Genomic DNA, 6224 nt, shown 5'->3' with positions numbered 1-6224 from the left:
ACATGCTGATTTGGTGGTTTTTATTTCATTAAATTGCAGAATTAGACAGCTGACCATTCACACAGGGTAAAATACACAGTTCAAAAATTAGCTTGGTCAAAGTGTAGCTTCTAATGCAAATGCAGAAATACATACACTGTGTCTGGACACCTCCATCAGCAGTATGTTTAATTTCAAACTAGTGACTAGGAAGAAAAGCAAAATTATTAGCTAATGTGCAGTTTTCCCTTGCGGCAAAGGATTCTTCTGAGTTGTTTAAGCCAGTGGTACTACTATAATGCATTATTTAGAAAGCTTCTCTGCATTGGAGAAACCAAACTGACTGCTTTGTAATACACATCTGTTTAGTCTGCAGGAACAAACTTTAGTTACCTACTCCCTCCCACTTTAATTTCCCATCCACTTCTACTTTTACCCATTTTGTGGCCTTCTGCAGAGTTAAGAAAGGATACTGTAACCCAACTCTAACCCATAAATTTGAGAAATAGCAGTCTTCCAGACTCTTATGAAATATTACAGTTGTCGATATCTTGCTTTATTGGAACTGGCCAGTTCTTTTGCAGATCATATGGACTCGGTTTCTGTCTGCTTGCACAGTTTTGCTGATTGAGTATTCCGTATAATTTAATATGCCCCAGGTTATGGAGAGGGGCAAGAGGCAAAGCCTTCACCACAGGTGAGGTCATGGACTGGCAAGTGCCTAATGTTTCCCTTAAGGAGGGAAATGGGGGTGATCCTACAAATTATAGGCTGGAGATTTATGTCAGTGTTCTATGGAGATCTCTACTGGAACCTCTGCTGTTTCTAATATATAGTAATTACTTGGATGAAAACACGGATGAGTCGATTAACAAATTTCCTGATAAGACACGATTGGTGGCTTTGTAGATAATGTAGAAGTTACCAAAGGATACAATATGAATTGACTTTATTTTTTTACATCCTTCACATTCATGAGGAGTAAAAATCTTTGTTACGTCACCGTCTAAATGTGCAATCACAGTAATTTATAATAAATAGAACAGTCAATGTAACATAGAAATACACTCAAATCAGCGTGAGTTAATCAATCTGATAGTCTGGTGGAAGAAGCTGTCCCGGAGCCTGTTGGTCCTGGCTTTTATGCTGTGGTGCTGTTTCCTGGATGGTAGCAGCTGGAATAGATTGTGGTTGGGGTGACTTGGGTTCCCAAAGATCCTTCGGAGCCTTTTTTTCACACTTGTCTTTGTAAATGGCCTAAATCATGGGAAATTCGCAAATACAGATGCACTGGGCTTGTCCGCACCACTCTCTGCAGAATCCTGCGATTAAGGGAGGTACAGTTCCCATACCAGGCAGTGATGCAGCCAGTCAGGATGCTCTCAATTGTGCCCCTGTAGAAAGCTCTTAGAACTTGGGGGCCCATACCAAACTTCCTCAACTGTCTGAGGTGAAAGAGGTGCTGTTGTGTACAGCTGATGTGTACAAACCACGTCAGGTCCTCGGTGATGTGGATGCCGAGGAACTTAAAGTTGTTCACCCTCTCGACCCTCTCAATATATAAATTGTAGATATGACAGTTGGAGTTTAATATGTGCAAGTGTGTTTTGTTGTATTTTGAGAGATCAAATGTAAAAGGAAAGTACACAGTTGACGACAGCACCCGTAACACATTGATGTACAGAAAGATCTTGGAATACAAAACCATAGCTCCTTAAAAAGTAGCTACATAAGTTGGTAAGTTTGGTAAAGAAAGCATATGGCATGTTTACTTTTATTAGTCGAGGCATTGAGTTTAGGAGTCAGGAAGTTGTGTTCCAGCTCCATAAAACTCTCGTTATATCATGTTAGGAATATCGTACTCAGTTCTGGTCACCCTATTCTAAGAAGGATGTGGGGGCCATGGAGACAGCTCAGAGGTTTGCCAGAATGCTTTCCAGATTTGATGAGGTTGGACAAAATAAGGTTATTTTTTCTGTAGTGTTAGAGGCTGAGGGGAGATCTGATAGATGTTTAAAGACAGCCAGTATCTTTGCCCCAGTGCTGAAATGTATAAATACTAGAGTGCGTGCATTTAAAGTGAGAGAGGGAATATGCAGCACAAGTTGATTTTTTTTAACACAGAGAGTGGTGGAAGCCTGGAATCTGCTCCCCACGGCTGGTGGTGGAAACAGTTTTGATAAATAGGTCCTTAAATATGTTTTATGAACATGCAGAGGTCGATATATGGACCACATACAGACAGTGGGTATTGGGTGACAGTAGCTTAATTAGTTTGGTATGACATCATGGGTGGAAACACCTGTTCCTGTTCTGTTCTCTACATTTTGCAGCTTCTACATTATGCTTATTCCTACCTTTAACTGCACTCATTGTTAGTGTTTTGTTTACTCTCTTGCTAAAAATCACAAAATCAGAGTACGTTATGGGCAGCTATGGGAAAAAAAATTGCAGACTCCTGGCAGAAATATTTGCATTATAATCAGCCATGGGTGAAGTACTGGAAGGGTTCATGTTGTGCCCTTATTTAAGGACTGTCAGGGGGAAAAAGATCACTGAACTGGTGAGACTAACATCAGTGGGTAGGATTCTAAGGAGCAAGATCTGCCAGCATTTGGAAAGGCAAGGACCAATGAGGAATATCAACATAGCTTTGTGAATGGAAAATCGTGCCTCAAATATGATTGAGGAGGTAATCAAGAAGTTTGAAAGGGCAGTGGATCATGTCAGTGGACCTGTAGTAAGGCCTCTGACAAGGTTCTGCATGGCAGGCTAGTCTGGAATGTTGGATCACATGGGATCTAGGTTAAGCTAGCCAATTGGATACAAAATTGACTTGGTGGAAGGTGACAGTGTTGGGGGGAAGGGGGGGGTGGTGTGGAGAGATGGTACTGAAGAGTTAGTATCTAGATTGGAGACCTGTGACCATTAGTGGGCTACAGGGATTAGTTTTGAGCCCAGTGTCGTTCGGGTCCACTTAGGAACCCATACCTGACGACTGTTTTATTTGATGCTTTTTTTTAAAAAAAAAGCTGAATTGAAATTGTTAAATAGTATTGGAATTGATTATCTTAATACCTTATCATAATTTTAAAGACACATTGCTATCTGAACAAATGAAAAACCTCGATCAGTAAATAGGTAGCATGGTCAGGACTGAACTAGAGAAATGAGCTGCAGATGCTGGAATCTGGAATGTAAAATGAGCAGCAAAAATCAGATGAAGGGTCTTGAGCTGAAATGTTGATTATCCATTTTTCCAGCTTTTTTTTTGTTTGCCCCCCCCAGCAGAATCTTTCCCACCCCCAACAGTGCTTCTGTGAGACACTAATTCCATTTTAGCAGATACCATATTAAAATATTGCATTTTTCAATGCAATGAATAATTTGAAACCTTATTCATCAGGTGAAATACTTTCGAAGGATCATAATTTTGAGTAGCTACTTCCCTGTACTTTACCCTATCATAAAAAGGGGACAAAATATTGCAATTATGCACTCTTAATTAAAATCCATGGGGGAAAAATGGACTTTTATCTCTGCAGCATTTCTGCTTTGGTAACAAATAATTGAGAAGATTTTCAAAGGCACTCTGCAATATTGGTGAATGGAATAAAAGGTTCCAAGTTATAAATTCTATCTCACAGCCCCGTAAGAGTTAATTGCAACAGACTGACAAGATTAATGGACATCTTGTTCTGCTGGTAGCACAAATAATTAATATTGGATCAGAATTAACTTGGACAGTACTTTGGTTATTGAATGTGTATATTTTGTAGCGAACTTTCACTTAGGAACAATGCATCAGCTGTTCCATTCAAAAGCAAGCCATAATAGTCCCGAGAAGTTGTTAGTGTCAGCCACAAAAAAACTGCAAGGTTATTTATAACCTGAGGAGCCAAAACATATTTGCATACCTCACTGACTTTACAAGGACAATAGATGGTTCATATTAAACAGAGACTACTACTACTCAGTCTTACTGTATCTCTGCTAGCAACCCACTTGTTCATTTTATTTCAAACTCAAAACTTTGTGATCGAATTACTATAGTTGATCCGTAGTGTTCTTGCTCATTGATTCATCATTATTTGCAATCAACCTTTGGATTTCCAGCAGCTGCTGAATTTCCTATGTTTTATCAATATGCTTGCTTTGCAAAAGTCGTGGCACTTTTTGAAGCCAGTTCAGTCATTGGTAGTTATGGATTAAATGGGAAATTACAGATTAATTAATAGCAATAATTCTTGAGCCTTCTAACATCACTATAGCTACTTTTATCTGCATTGTATTAAGCAATAAAGTTGCATTTACAGCTAAAAGCAAATGCAGAAAGAGGAGAGAAAAGACAGAAATGACAGATTTATGTTTAGGAGGTAGATGGCAAATTTTTTTTTCCAGATTTACCTTTGATCGAAGTGGTTATTTCATCATTAAATTGAAGCCCATCTGGACAATTTTAAGTCATACTCCTGACAAGGATGTGCTAAATGGTAAAATTTGACTGGGCTTTGTGCTGTAAGTGGGACATTGCCAATTTCATAGATATGCTGATAGTCAATCTGGTGTGAACTTTGGCAGCATGAGGACCAATCAGCAGTCAGAGAGCAACTCTCAAGCAGTTCTTGTGAATATCTGAGGATATTCTTTCCATTTCTTTAGGTATTTAAATACAAAACCAGATGCATTTATTTCTAGGAAGAGGTGCAGTCGACGTTTTAGGCCGAGACCCTTCGTCAGGACTAACTGAAGGAAGAGTGAGTAAGGGATTTGAAAGCCCCTCCAACTTTCAAATCCCTTACTCACTCTTCCTTCAGTTAGTCCTGACGAAGGGTCTCGGCCTGAAACGTCGACTGCACCTCTTCCTAGAGATGCCGCCTGGCCTGCTGCATTCACCAGCAACTTTGATGTGTGTTGCTTGAATTTCCAGCATCTGCAGAATTCCTGTTGTTTGCATTTATTTCTATTGAGTCAGGGCCTGTTTGAGTATGATAAATTAGTAAGATTAATACAACCTGAGACAGTATAAAAAGTATCCCTTTAACTTTGGAGGCTACAGACTGTAGCCGTTAATTCTGGAGGAACAGCATTGCAGATGGCAATAGCTTTGAATTCTGTTTGTAAGGTTGCCTTCAAATTTAATATTTTTTAACAAAGGCAAGTTTGGGCTGTTTAGCTGAGGCTTTATTAAGGCACTGGTGAGGTCTCACCTTGATTATTGTGAACAGAAAAGATATACTGGCATTGGAGAGGGTCCAGAGGAGGTTCACAAGGATGATTCCAGGAATGAAAGGGCTATTATATGAGGAACGTTTGTTGGCTCTGGGTCTGTACTCGCTGGAATTCAGAAGGATGGGTGGGTGGAATCTCTGAAACCTTTTGAATATTGAAAGGCCTAGGCAGAGTAGATGTGGGAAGGATGTTTCCCATGGTGGGAGAGTCTAGGACAAGAGGGCACAGCCTCAAGGTAGAGAGGTGCCCTTTTAAAACAGAGATGTGGAGAAATTTGTTGCCACATGCAGCCGTGGAGGCCAGGTCGTTGGGTGTACTTAAGGCAGAGATTGATAGGTTCTTGATTTGGACATGGCATCAAAAGATACGGGGAGAAGGCCAAGGACTGGGATTGAGGAGGGGGGAAAAAAAAAAAGGATCACCATGATTGAATGGCAGAGCAGACTTGATGGGTCAGATGGCCTAATTCTGCTCCTATGTCTTATGGTCTTACCTGTGACTTCTGCAGGCTCTGCATCTGATGTGTTAAATGTCCTCCTTTATTGTTATACGTATAACAAGTTATACCTTGCCACATGATACACATTCACGTTGCAGACTGGCATAATCTGGACTGCTTGTGTCTAAACATAGTTTCTGCAGCTAGCAACTGGAGTAACAACCTTGGAGCAAGGACATTTCTGTGAAAATGTCTTACCAATAGACTTTTGGTGAACAATACTGTGGTGAAATAATACAGGAAGTACACATCAAAATTTGGATGTGCAATTTCATTGGTACATACTCAAGTAATATGTTCATTATTAAATATCTCAAATCTTACAGAATAGAAGGGCATGTGTTTCTTAGCATCTTGCAGCTCCAGCATATACTAAAATGTTTTGCAGCTAGTGAAGGAGTTTTTTTTAAGAATGTCACTTCATAGTTGTGGAAAATGTGGCAGCCGTCTCTTTTACAGCTAGGCCCGTTGTCTGCTCACTGCTGTCAATCTGTTTTGTGATATTTGCTGAGGG

Source organism: Mobula birostris, chromosome 26, assembly GCF_030028105.1.
Source record: "Mobula birostris isolate sMobBir1 chromosome 26, sMobBir1.hap1, whole genome shotgun sequence".
NCBI lineage: Eukaryota > Metazoa > Chordata > Chondrichthyes > Myliobatiformes > Myliobatidae > Mobula > Mobula birostris.
The sequence above is the reverse complement of the archived record's forward strand: the minus strand, read 5'-3'. Positions refer to the sequence as shown.